Here is a 14377-nt window from a genome sequence, read left to right as displayed (position 1 = left end):
ACTCCGGGGGAAGGGGCGCACTCTGCCCCATTTAAGGGCCTAAGCGCCTCGCCCCCCCCCCCGCCCCACTCACAAAGGGACCAGGCGCGCCGAGACCCGCGAAGGAGCCCCGCCGGGAAGCCGCAGCCCGAGGCAGCCCAGGAGCCCTCGGAAGCCGGGCAGCGAAGAAGCGCCGCGGGGAGGAGGAGAGAGAGAGAGAGAAAGAAGGAAGGAAGGAAGGAGAAAGCTCCGCGGAGGGAGGCTGGGAAAGCAGCCGCCACGAGACTCTCAAGCGAGCTCCGCTCTCCAGCGCAGGGCGGTCTCCGCGCGGCTCCCCTGAGCCTCCCTCCGCGGAGGACAAAGGCGAGGAGGAAGCGGGAGCCCCTCCAGCCCGGCGGCGCAGCGGGGATGGAGAGCGGCTCCTCGCGGGAACCTCGGCGTCCGGCGCGCGCCCTCCGCCCGCACGTGCCCCGCCGCCAAGCCCTCACCTCGGGGCGCCAAGGCGTGTCTGGCTCCGCGCGGCGGCTCCTTCCCGCGCTCGCTCGCTCGTCCGTCCGTCGCTCGCTCCTCGCCCGGGCTCGCCTTGCAGGCGCCGCGGGGCGGATCCCGCCGGCGCGCGGGCTGCTGACTCACGGGCCGCGGCTCCGCCCCGCTCCGAGGGGCGCTGCCGCCGCTTTGTGTCTCGGCCCCTCCGCCCTCCGCCGCCGCCGCCGCCGCCGCCTTTGTTGCTGGGGGCGCGCGAGAAGCGCGGCGGCGGCGGCGTCTGGGGCGGACCGTCGGGCAGGAAGGCGCACCGAATCGGGCTGCTTTCCGCGCCCGCGCGCGAGTTCTGCGCGAGTCTCCCGGCCAACGAGCTTCCGCGGTGGCCGAAAAGGAGCCCGGCGGCGCCCACTGCCGGAAGAACGAGGCCCGCTGCCTTCTGTCCGCCGTCGGTGGGAGCTGCGCCGCGCGGAGCCCCGGCCGCCCTCGGCGCGCCTCCCTGGCGAGAGGCAGGCGGACCCGGAGCCGGCTGGCTGAGATTGGAGAAGAAGCCTCCCCTAGCAAAGTGGAAAGTCCCTCCCCAATTAAGCCTTTAAAGGAAAACTCCCCCCCCCCCCAATGCAAACGTTATTCATTAATAAAGCCTCTAACCTAGTTTTCCTTCAACAAATGCCTTGGGTGGTTTTGCAGGAATACATAAGCGCAATTACAAATCAAGATTAGAGATGGAGCTCTGAAATCTGCCTGCTATGATAAAGGTCAACCGTGGCTTTGAATCTTATTTTTATCAGAGGTTTCTATACATTCCCCTTAAGGAAAACATCCACTTTGCTGATGTTTCAGCAGATTCTGCCCCTGGTTTTAGATGGGCTCTGTGGGCATTCCTTCTCATTGCATCTGTGAAGATGGCGTTGTCGAAGGCATTCCCCTGAATATATGCATTATTGCCGCATTACAAAATAAGATTGATTGGTACATGGAACAAGACATTTGCCGTACTTGCCCCTTCTTACTTGTTTGCACTTTTTTACAATCAAGAAGTTTAAGGCAAGTGATGGGTTCCATTTATGTACTTCATAAATGTGGCAAATTTTGAGAGTCCTGTTCAGGTAAAACATCTGTAGAACTTAAGCACACGGCAATACCTAATTAGAAACAACAGCCTGAGATCTTAGCTGTATCAGATCTTCCTTGTATTTTTATGCTCTGAACTGCCATGAGATCTTTGTATGAAGGGCAGTGTGCAAATTTAATAAATAAATTGAAATGGAAATGTGAGATGAAAAGGAACATTATTTTGTGTGAACCTTCCAACCAGTTAAAAATAAACCAGGTTAACAATTTGGCTTCAATTTGTAATTTGTACATTCAAATGGTGTATGTATATTTTATAATAAACAAACCACGTTATTTTGCACCAAGTTAACATGAGCTAAGAAAACACCAGTCATTTTACTCTGTGGGGGGCATCCAAGGGGTGGGGAATATTGTGTGGGCCTTCCTGTTTATAACACTAGTACAGTGGTACCTTGGTTTAAGAGCAGCCCTGTTTACGAACTATTTGGTTTACGAATTCTGCAAAACAGGAAGTAGTGTTCAGGTTTGCAAACATTACCAAGGTCTAAGAACGGAATCTGAACGGTGGAAGGGCACCGGTGGTGGGAGGCCTCATTAGGGAAAGTGCACCTCAGTTTAAGAATGGTTTCGGTTTAAGAACGGACTTCAGGAACGGATTAAGTTTGTAAACCGAGGTACCACTGTACTTCTGTCTTGTTTTCTAACATTCCTTTCACACCACAGCACCTGCTGGGTTATGGAACGCTGCCTCTTGGGCCAATACACTGGCATGACACTTTAAATGTCATTCACGTGTGGTGTGTGTGTGGTGTGACATAACTGAAGAAAGGCCCTGCTCTGCTCCGCCTGCCCCAGGTCTCGTACACGACCCTTCACACACACACACACACACACACACACACACACACACACAAAAGGGTGCTTAAGATGCTTACCAAAGAGAGGATGCCTGGATATTTTATGTGAGTGGGTGGTGCACAGAAATACTTTTATGAAGGATAAATAAAATAAAAACTCTGGGGACACTGCCACTCCCTGCGGAAGAGCACAGGAGCAACTACGCTGGCCGTTCCAGGTGGAAGCCTCTTGGTGCCTGCTGCTGCTCCTGCATCATGGGATGGCCTCTTGCAGGGTCTGCACACACCAGGTGCCACTTTTTTCTCCAACAGGTGTAGGAGCTAAGGGAGGTGCAGGAAGAGCAACAAGGGATGGTAACAAGCTACCTTTAAAGCACATTTGAAGCACATTCTTCCCATCAATGGATTCTGGGCACAATCCTTTGTTAAGGATTGCTCAGAAGTGTAGCTCTGTGAAGGGCAAACTACAGTACCCAGCATTCTTTGAGGGAAGGAATGTGCTTTAGTGTGTACACAGCTCTCGTCTCTGGTGTTGAAAGGGAACCCTGGAACATTATTTCACAGGCCGTTCTTTATCTGCCTCCTCCATGAGAGGTCCAGAAGGCAGCATCACGTGAAAGGGCCTTTTCAGCCATGCCTTCCCGTTTGTCGGATGCTCTCCCTGGGGAGGCGTGCCTGGTGCTTTCATTAGACACATTTAGGCACCAGGCAAAAACGTTCCCCTTAAAGCAGGCCTTGGGCTGATTATCATCCAATGTGTTTGTGTGACAGGGGGCAGTTATTGGTTTGTTTTGTTTTTGTTCTTGTTTTTAGTATGTATTTTGTGTTTTTATTTTGTATTTTATGGTGTCATGTGAAGAACAGTGTACAATTTTTAATGAATATTATTATTATTATTATTATTATTATTATTATTATTATTTTACCTGGGATTACCTGGGATTTTTCATCCCTCAGATGATAGATCTGTTAGAAATCCTAAATTCCTGGTATCCCTTTCATATTAGCTTCATTCCAAATGCTCTTGCCCAGACGTCTCGCTCTCTCCCCTTGTGTGTCCCCAGTTGGTGCTCCTTACAAAGGCAGACACCTTTCGAGAAGACCTGGTGCTGCCTTTAAATTATCTGTAGCTCAGCTACCGACTGCCCATTTCACAGCTGAGGATTGTGGTGAATTATGTATCTTCAGTCTAAAAGCATCAGCTCCTTTGCTGCTACACCCTCATTATAAAACCTGATCTAATCCTGCATGCCTCGTGCAATTATCTAAGATTACAATTGAAAACATGGCCTCCCCAGTGAGCATGAAGAAGATAAAGTACTCCTAAGTATGGTAAACATGAATGCTCAGGAGTAAGACCGAGATTGCATGTGTTGTCCAGCAGAACAATACATCATTACCATTCCAATTAATGTAATCTTACTGTGTCGTGGTAGGAATCTTTTTTCTGTGCTTACATTAGTGCTGAACATAACTAACAATTCCTGCTGCCAAGAGCTGAGCATTCAGAAAATACATCAATAACCGTGATGTCAATGGAAGGAAATGCACTTAGGTAGATTTCTCTGATTCATAAGTTCCAAGGGTGAGATAAAAAAAGAGCATACTTTCCAACAGGAAGAAATAAAAGTTGCTTGACATGGTATAAACATTATAACAAATGTGTTTCATTTATAAGGGCAGGGTGCATCATGGGTGGTAGAAAGTGAGAGCCTCTTTGACATCACTGCACTTTCACTGCACGGAATTTATAGAGAATATTGGATGTCAAGAAGAGATGAAAGTATATGATTTGACAGAGAGAGTGCATTGGACCGGCTGATTACTTGGTCACTGAAAAAGAGGGTGAACAAGTTTCGTTTTCTAGCACCAAGAAAGTCAGCAACACTAATGGGATTTCAAGGCGTTCTTACAGCCTCGTTTCCATTTGCAGCTCTTTGTAGGAATGCTCAAGGATTTTGTTGGGTTCACATTTTGTAAGCAAACTCACACTTCAGTTTGAGCTGCTGGAGACTACAGGAGGGCTCTTGCCCTCGGGTCCTGCGTATCGGCTTCCCACTGGACTATGGCTGGCCACTGTGAGAACAGCAAGCCAGACAAAGTCGGCCAGTGGTCTCATCCAGCAGACCCTTCTTACGCTCCCATGCTAATATGTGGAATTGAACTCTGTTACTGTTTTTGGTTCTCAGCTCAAAAAGCAAAGGAAAAATGTGTATTTTAGGGTAAAATGCATACAAAAGTGTGTGATACATTCAAAGACAATGTGCAATAAAAATAAGCTGCAGACTGAAGCAGAAATGGGATGGAATTGACTTATGAACAGATGCAAAACTGACATGGACCAGAAACAGAACAATCCATCCATTCTGTTTATGACCAGATAACATCAACTAGAAACAAATAAAACATTTTACATACTCTAGTCATCGTCAGCATCAACAACATCATCATACATGATTCTTTCAACCATGTACACTGAGTACTAGCAGTTTTCTGAAGCATAGTTAAGCTTCTTAAATCCATTTCCATTAGCAAGAAATGCAAAGGGAGTTTGTGTCTTCTGAGAGAGTTAATTGCCTCTGGCAAAAAAACCCCAACAAACAAACCATGCTGCCATTAGCACAAAGTTTTATGCGAATTTAATTGCATGATGTGCTGAAATGGTGAGATATTGCAGACATCAATGTAAATGTCTAACTGGAAGTATTCATGAAGGTTTGCAGCAATATACATGGCAAACCTTGGCAGACATTTTAGGTCCGTTTTAGTTTGGTGAACCTTTCCTCTGAATTCTGCTATGCGTTTATCCCATTTATATTCTTTCCTCTCAGGGGCATATCCTGTGCTCTCTCTCCCAGCAACCCTGCAAGGCGGGTAGACAGAGAAAGTGACTTGCAATGGACTCAGCCATCCAAACCCTGCTCTCCACATTGGAGCATGCTTCTGTCGGCCCCGGGTTCATTCCCCACAAAAGAATTAGAGGAAAGAAATCCTCAAACGATGGTCCCCAATCACTGGTGGCCTGTAAGCTCCATCTGTATAGTCCTTCGAAAAGGTGTGGAACAGTCAAGAATATCTTTGCATGGCCCTCTACTTAGTCCCCTCTCCAGTCACCAGACATTTAGGCGATTTTGACCAGGGTCAGATTTTTCAAATAGGTTAACAGGCCATGGCCTAAGAGATTTGTCTGCAATGGCCAATCTGTTCTTTCTAACTTAAGCTTTTTTTTTTACAAATGAAGTAACAGTCAACATTGTCTATGCTTGCCTTCTTTAATGATGAAAGTCAGGCACAGGGCTATGAAAAGCTCTGGAGAGAGCAGCCTTTTGGCCACAGTAGAAAACTTTGCTTTCATGAGAGTAATATATAAACCTCAGTTAATCACAAAGAGAAATGGAAACAAAAAGCTTCCTGCTTGCGTTTCCTGGACGGCCTGTGGTCACTGCAATCATTTGCTCTGTGCAGGCCCCGCAAATGGCCGGGGTGGGGGGTGGGACTAGCCATAAATTAATACAGCTTACAAAAGAAGCCCACTTGTGGCGGGATTGTGATGAAACTCAAACTCAAGTTAAAATGCCTCTATGGTAACCTAGTACACTGATTTTCAAACCGTGTTTGACAGCCCAGGTGTTACTCAGGGGTTTCTCAACAGAGAGATAACTAATTGTCAAACTCCTCTGAAAGGCAGCCTGCTCACAATATCACGCCTCTTTTCCCCCTGTGGTGTGCAGTGCAGGAGATTGCTGGGTGTGCTTCTGTTTAAGCAGGGTAACAGCGTGATCCCAGAAGCCAGGCAGCTACATCCCCCACAAACTGAGAAGACCCCCTAAAACATGCCCCAGAATCCCCTGCAACTGCCTGGCGTTCTGTGGCAGCCATGTGGAGGGGAGCTCTTTGGACCACAACTCACTGTGAGCTTCCCTGAAAGGAAAAAATCTGAAAAACACTCAAGTCATACCCTTGTTTACACGTTCTTGGTAAAATGGTCCTTTAAGGCATAGCTGTCAACTTTTGGATTTGAAAATAAGGGATCAGCAGCCTCACCTGTCCCGGGGACAGTCTACGGGATATCTAACAATCCGGGATAGCAGCGGGAAGCAGCGGGAAATGGCGCTGGAATAAGGAAATTTCCCGCAAAACAAAGGGAAGGTGGACAGCTATGTTTTAAGGGGGGGGGGTTATAATACTAAATATATACAGGGCTTTTTTCAGCCAGAACTCACTGGAACTCAGTTCTGGCACCTCTCAAGTGGATGCCATTGGCATTCTAAGAGAACAAGGGTGGTGTTCCAGTACCTCTTTTTCTAGAAAAATAGCACTAAATATTATATATATATACATACACACACACACACACACACATATATATATACGGTGTGTGTGTGTGTGTGTGTGTGTGTGTGTGTATGTGTATGTATATATATATATATATATATATATATATATAGGCGTTTGTTTTTAATGTTTTGCCTGAGAAAACGTTTCTGCTTTCATGTAAAGAGGGGAGGCTGCAAGAAACCTTTAAAGGGCTTCCCAGTGCCTAGAGCATAGGAAGAAGACACAGAGGCCCTCATCTACGTGCGTTTACGCCAAGAGCTTGGGGGTGACTGCTGACACCCCATGATGGCTGCTGAGCTACCTGCCTGGGCCCCAATCTGTTTCCAGATTCAGACCCAAGTTGCTGTGTCCATAGGAGCCACTGGTAATTCAGACCCTACTTCCACACAGCGGTTTCTTGTGGACTCGTGTTTCTCATTTCTGCATTTTTTTCACATCACCATCATCCTCATCAAAATATCACATGCCCCCAATTCAAATTCACCATTTCTGCTGTGAATATTTTTTAATCTATAGAAAAATAGATTCCGCTGTCTTATAATCTATAGAATTTTCCAGTAAATTTTCCAGTAAAACTGGATTAAATGGGAAAATAAAATGAGACAGCATTTTATTGATGGTGTTGTGCACAAAATTTGCATGCATGAGCAGCACTGAGTCCCGAATGTACTGTTATGTGCAAACACCCTATATGAGTGGAGAGGTCTCAATGTGCATCAGTGTACACGGACTAGCCATTTTGTTTGAAATTTTGTTGGAGAGATCCTTCTGGGCCCCTTCCCAAGTTTCAATTTGGGATCAAGAAGAAATTTGGTTCAGTTTGTTTTCAAAGGTAAACTTAACCAATTCATTCTTTCTGAATCAGTGTGCAAACCAAAACACAGCCATTCTTTTTATATTCACATTTCTCTTAATTTTGGCAATAAAGCTCCCCAACCCAGTAATATGCACAAAAATGCATATACAAAAGTACACCTAAAAATGCATATATTAGGGAAAATCACATTGCAAAAATGTGTTATCTTAGGAATAATTGCATTAGAAATGTGTGTATTAGGTGAAATTAGCATTTAAATGCTGTTGAATTTTCATGAAGACTTAAAAAAAAAATCACAAATGGATGCGGAAATGCAGAGAACTGTCTTTAAGATTAGAAAAATTAGAAACTGAGAAAGAAACTGTCAGATTTGCCCATTGCTAATCCCAGTACAGATCCTTGGGGGAACCCACTGATTTCCCTGTATTGTGAAAACTGTCCCTTTATTCCTGCTCTCTGCTTCCTCTTTAACCAGTGACTGATCCTTAAGAGAACCAGTCCTCTTATCCCAGAACTGCTGAGTTGACTCAGAAGCCCTGGATGAGGAATTTTTTGAAAGTCCAAGAATGTTGATCTGAGAAACAGCCACAAAACACGAGTTTGCTGGCAAACTACAGCGCATCTGAAAAGATGTTTTTGCTCTACTGTCTATTTTTGGACATGCAAAAAAGGGGGTTGGAATAAGGCCTGGAATAAAACTGGTGCAGAGTGGTCAAGACATTTGGCCTAGTTCACCCTGCAAATATCTGCAGCCACTGCTTATGAAGGCCGGCAACATCAACCCTACCGTGTGAGAATCCCTTTCAGACAACCACAGCGCCTGGAGACAGACAGACAGGTTGTGCATCCATAGCAGTGACCAGAGGAAGAGTGACTGCCGGAGGAGAGCTGAGAGGAGAAAGGCCCTGGTGCATCTGCAGCAGCACAATGGGACGCCTCCATCTGCCCCGCCTGCAACAAAACATGTCTCTCCCCTGTGGGTCTCTCTAGCCACAGCAAGCACTAAAACTCTCCAGCAGTTTGCCTTCACCCCCAAAGGCACACTCCTCCACCGTCTCCCGAGACACATGGATGCCAACAAGCCACTCCTTAGCATATGCATATGCCTGCACACATGTTGGGATACACCACTGTGAAACAGACTGTGCTCTATTGCAATCGGTAGCCATGCCCAGTACTGTGGGGGTGCCTCTTCCAACTGGAGTGAATAGACAACCAGTGTGGTGATGGCTGTTTTGGCTGCAGCCCACTACACACCAATAATGCCTCATCGTGACCGCAGTATGCATGCACATGGACAAAGGTCTCTATGAACGGGTCGTGATCTGGGATATAGGTGCCTCACAGACCACACGTATCATAAGCAAACACCTAAAAATAGCTGCACTGTAAATCTACTGATGTGGTTCCAATTACAGGAAACAGGATGTAGCACTCAGGTTTGGGAATTTGGGAGGGTCTCGGATCATGGGAATGTGCTGAAATGGAGGGGGAAAGAGGGAGAGGAGAAAGGGTGGAGGCGGAGGCAGTTTGTACATCTGCAGCAGCAGGAGGTGGAGAAGGAGGAGGAGGGTCACCCAGAGGGCTGTAGCAACTACAGCTTTGCAACAAAGGTGCCAGGGTTTTGGGGACACGTGGGAAGAGGGCTAAGTATTAGTGAAACAGAGAAGTAAAAACATTGTGGAATAATATCTGAGACAGGCTCCCACAGACTAGTCCCTACTAATTAGAAACAGTTTGAGGAAGGGGCGAGGGGGGAGCCCTGCCTGAATGAAGTCCTGCACATGGCAATATGCCCACAAGTGACGGAGAGAAACAGGACTCATGTGCTCAAGATGGGATGTAGAGTTGCTTCTCCTTCCTTCCTTCCTTCCTTTCTTTCTTTCTTTCTTTCTTTCTTTCTTTCTTTCTTTCTTTCTTTCTTTCTTTCTTTTTCTTTAAATCACAGAGCAAATGGCCAATGTCTGCTGGGCCCAGAAGTGTAACTAGCGTGTTAAGGGCACAGTGAAACACAACAGGCCGTGTGGCGTGCAAAAGAGAGAAATGGAGCATTAAGGGGTTCTGAACAACTTGGGAGGGGAGAGAATCATTTCCATCAGGAAACCATTCCAAAGCACAGGGGTCTCAAAACAGCAGATTCCGGCCGCTTGATCTCTGCAGAATGATGTGAGCTTGCCAAAGGGAGCAGCTGCTCGCCTGCTGTGGGATTTGGTGTCAGTGAAGCCACAGACTTAAATTGCCACCAACAGCTCTGCAGGGGTCGGAGGCACGAGCAAAGAGCTTTCCACCTGATCCTATAAGCTGGCCTGACTCTGCAGCCCAAACCATTGGTTGCTCAGGGACGGCCTGGCCTGGCCTGGCCTGAGGTGCTGCCATCTCCTGCTACTTCAGACTCCCAGCTCACACCTGCCGTCTCACAACTTGATTTATTTCACATACTGGATTCCAGGTCTTGACTGTGATTGGAGTTTCACCGTGATATCTCTCTCTCTCTCTCTCTCTCTCTCTCTCTCTCTCTCTCTCTCAGCATCTGTGGCCTTGGTGTTAAATTAGGAACATACTCAAATACGAAGGAGTATTCATTCAACCTCTGCCATATTCACTGAGAATAAACAGGGTGGTTGCAGAATATATACAGAGGCTGGTTGCATTAAAGGTTAATTAAAAGTAACAAGAGTTCAGTGCATCATGTCTGCTTGCACTAACCCAGGTTCAAAGAGTCTTTGTTTCTGCTATTTAATGCTCCTGGCATTGCACAAACAGAAAAAGTGCTTTCCCCACCTCAAGCACAAACACATACACCGTCTGATGGAGGCATAAGAAGATGACCTTAACAAATGGGCAGCTTTGTACAGGAGCACATTGTTGTGGGATAATAATGCGCATGAAGCACTTAGGGAAAAGTGCTGTATAAATACCATTATTTCTAGTTGATTGTGGTTTTATTTGACTTGCATTCAGAGCGCTTGAAAACAAATGCAAGCATCCAAAGTATTTAACCGCTCCAGATCCTGAGGGTTACAGTGCTCTGGGGATTAAAATGCACCTCTGAAGTTACGGCTGGAAAGTGGGACAGCCACTCCGTTACAGTTCCCTCTTTGATCAAGAGACTGGACCTTTCCCTCTGGTGGGTAAAGAGCAGGCCGGCATTTGCCCTTCCTGCTTCATTCCGGGGCAGCAATGCACTTGGAGCTTGTTGCTGTTTACCAGAGCCAATGGCCAAACAAGGTCAGGTCCAGGAGGTTTGTGGCCAGTTCTCCTCTCCCTTTTATATTTCTTTTAAAAGCAGCCACAGTGAAGAGGGACCAAATGGTATAAGGAGGACTACGGCATGGCAAGAGGGTTTCCCCTGAGCTATTTCCCCTGCCCCCTGCCCACCAACTTCTATTTACCCCATCAGGGAATGCATTCAGAGCTCAGGTGGCCTGGTTCCCACTGAGAGAACACAAGGAGAACGCAACCCCCAGGCACGTCAAGGCTATTTTTAAAAAGACATGTACAGTGGAAAGTTAAACTATTAAATTTGCTGCTGTGCAATGTGGGGTTGGCCACCAACTCAGCAGGCTATAAAAGGAGTTGAGGTAAATCAGTAGAGGATAAGACTGTCCATGGCTTCTGGATCAGAGGCAGTTGGCTTCTGCAGATGAGTTCCTGGTGAACATCCATGGGAAAGGGCCCTTTTTGGCACCCAGTGAAAACATTTTCTGTCCCTCAGACTTTTAAATTGTGTTTTAAGTTAGGGCTTTTATGGTGTCTCTGTTGAGTTTTTGCTTGTTGTGGTTTTTGAATATTGAATATTGTATTTTAATATTGTTTTGTTATAAACCACCTGTGATGGGATAATGAGCTGCTTGTGCGTAAAAGCTGAATCCCTCAGAGCTTGGCATAGGTCTCAAAGCTCTGCCTTTATGGGAGCCCTCAAAGCATGACTCCCTCAATCGCTGGCAGAATCCGTCAGTGGGCGCTTCCAGAATTTACTCCAACATAAGAGTTCCTTAACGGAAACTCTCCGTCTGGATTCTCTGCGTGACAGTTTCCTGCGCGGAGTAGGCGTCCCCAGCAGAGGTCCAGAGCCCTCCCCGCTGTTCTCACTGGAAGCATCTTGGAGCCATCCCTCCGCCTGAGTTTCTGCAGGAACTCTCCCTCTCCCCCTGCTGGTTCCTTCCTCAGCATCTGAGGGTCTCTTAGCCTCCCTGAGCCCTTCCACCACCTGACTCTCCGATGGCAGTTCCCTGACACCACCCAATAATTATTTATTAATATTTATTCATTTAATAATATGGGTGTATTATTGTTGGGGAAACAACATGTTCCTTCTGGGGTAGTTCGTCCACCTTGAGTCCCCATCCTGCACTCAGTTCTCACCTGTGGCTCCTAGACGCTGTCAGCATGAGACAGCGGCTACGCAAGGGGAACAACTTCGACTGCCTGAGGGGAGCCAATGGGTATCAAACTCTCGGTGCAGAGCTAAATTTAGGGCAGCATGACAGGTCCCCCCTCCCCCCCCAGGTTACTAAACTGTGGTTTGTTCAGATTCTGGTTATCCGTGAATCCTGCCCAGCTGGAGGATATAACACTACACCATGGTTTAATAAATGTTCAACAGCCACAGGGTGTGAGAAGTCAACCACTGTATCCTATTCTCTAGGATTGCATTAGACATACAAAAATAAAATTAGCAAATGGTAATGAAGAAATGAGAGGAGGCACACAGATGAAAGATATTTCAGTGACTATGCAGATCAAATAAAAAAATCAATTATTTTCTGGGGGACATGACCTCACTGTACTTATGCCCAGATTATAAATCATTATCAGAGCTACAAAGCTTTTATTGCCTGCCTTACACTTCATTAATCAGTTACAGGATGTTCTCTCCAGCAAAGAAGGATAAGATTATTTTTTTAAAATAATTTTTTATTGATTTTCCAATTTTATCGACACAACAACACTAAATAATACATACAACAACAGACACACACAAAAAACATAAATCCTATTTTCTTAACCTCCTTTTCGTAAGCCTCTTTTCTCGGACTTCCCCATACCTTCCCCTTTTTGCATCCTAGTTTCATAAATTTTTCAGCAACTCTTTTAGCCAATTAAAATTTAAACTTATTCTCCTGTTCAATATCACATTAAATCAAAAAGAATAAATATAGCTGTAATTATACATCTTCCTTTCCCTTCACACTTTAGCACTCCTCAATTTTATAACGATTTTTAAGATATACTTTGAACTTCTTCCAATCTTCCTCCACAGTTTCTTTCTCCTGGTCACGGATTCTGCCGGTCATTTCTGCCAGTCCCATAAAGTCGATCACTTTCGCCTGCCATTCTTCCAGCGTGGGTAGCTCTTGTGTCTTCCAATACTTTGCTAGTAGAATCCTTGCTGCCGTTGTGGCATACATAAAAAAGGTCTTGTCCCTCCTTGGCACCAGTTGGCCCACCATACCCAAAAGAAATGCCTCTGGTTTCTTATGAAAAGTACATTTAAGTACTTTCTTAATTTCATTATAAATCATTTCCCAGAAAGCTTTAATCTTCGGGCAGGTCCACCAAAGGTGAAAGAAGGTACCTTCAGTCTCATTACATTTCCAGCATTTATTATTGGGCAAATGATAAATCTTCGCAAGCTTGACTGGGGTCATGTACCACCTATAAATCATTTTCATAATGTTTTCTCTTAAGGCATTACAAGCCGTAAATTTTATACCTGTGGTCCACAACTGTTCCCAGTCAGCGAACATGATGTCATGTCCTAGGTCCTGTGCCCATCTAACCATTGCTGATTTAACAGTTTCATCAATTGTATTCCACTTCAACAGCAAGTTATACATCTTTGATAGGTTCTTAGTATTGGATTCTAACAATTCAGTTTCTAACTTCGATTTTTCCACCTGGAACCCAATCTTCCTGTCTTGTTTAAAGGCCTCCATTATTTGATAATAATGGAGCCAATCTCGTACCTTGGACTTTATCTTCTCAAAGCTCTGTAATTTAAATTCGCCACTTTCTATTTATAAAATCTCAGAATATTAATTCTCGTGTTTAGCTTCTTCACCTCTTTAGCCTCCATTGGTGATAACCACCTGGGAGTTTTATTTTCCAACAAATCCTTATACCGAGTCCAAACATTATATAATGCTTTCCTGACAATATGGTTTTTGAAACCCTTGTGCACTTTAACCTTGCCATACCAGATATATGCATGCCAACCAAACATGTTATTAAAACCTTCCAAATCCAGAATGTCTGCGTTTTCAAGTAGTAGCCAGTCTTTCAACCAGCAGAAAGCTGCCGATTCATAGTACAGTCTTAAGTCTGGCAGGGCAAATTCCCCTCTTTCTTTTGAATCAGTAAGTATCTTAAAGTTTATTCTGGGCTTTTTGCCCTGCCAGCCAAATTTAGATATATCTTTCTGCCACTTCTTGAAACAATTCAGTTTGTCCACAATTTGTAATGTCTGAAACAAAAATAACATTCTAGGCAATACATTCATTTTAATCACTGCAATTCGTCCTAGCAAGGTAAGCTTCAAGTTCGACCATATCTCTAGATCCTTCTTAATCTCAGTCCAGCATTTATCATAATTGTCTTTGAATAAATTCACATTTTTAGATGTCATATTAATTCCCAGATATTTCACTTTTTTTGCCATAATTAGTCCAGTTTCCTCTTGGAACCTCTCTTTTTCCAAAACCTTGGTTTTTTGTTTGTTCAATTTAAATCCTGCTACCTGACCAAAAACTCGGATTAGTTCTAAAACTCTTTTTGTACTAGTGTCTGGCTCCTATAGGGTCAAAACTAAGTCATCTGCGAAAGCCTC

At 45.3% G+C, this 14377-nt stretch overlaps 1 protein-coding gene across 3 annotated transcripts in view; it reads right to left on the bottom strand.

The window, feature by feature from the left end:
- Positions 1 to 14377, bottom strand: part of FAM107B (family with sequence similarity 107 member B) — a 98298-nt gene that overhangs the window by 51267 nt on the left and 32654 nt on the right. Inside the window, exon 1 of one of the 3 annotated variants that reach the window (XM_083701664.1) lies at positions 413 to 807. The exons of 1 other annotated variant lie outside the window; for it this stretch is intronic. The gene's annotated coding sequence lies outside the window, so the exon portion shown is untranslated. Of the gene's footprint in view, positions 1 to 73; positions 808 to 14377 lie in introns of those variants that run through there. One more of the 3 variants, XM_083701666.1, reaches the window with a different exon arrangement.

The sequence above is a fragment of the Podarcis gaigeae genome (assembly GCF_964106915.1).
Source record: "Podarcis gaigeae genome assembly, chromosome: 10".
NCBI classification, from domain to species: domain Eukaryota; kingdom Metazoa; phylum Chordata; class Lepidosauria; order Squamata; family Lacertidae; genus Podarcis; species Podarcis gaigeae.
The sequence above is the reverse complement of the archived record's forward strand: the minus strand, read 5'-3'. Positions and strand labels throughout refer to the sequence as shown.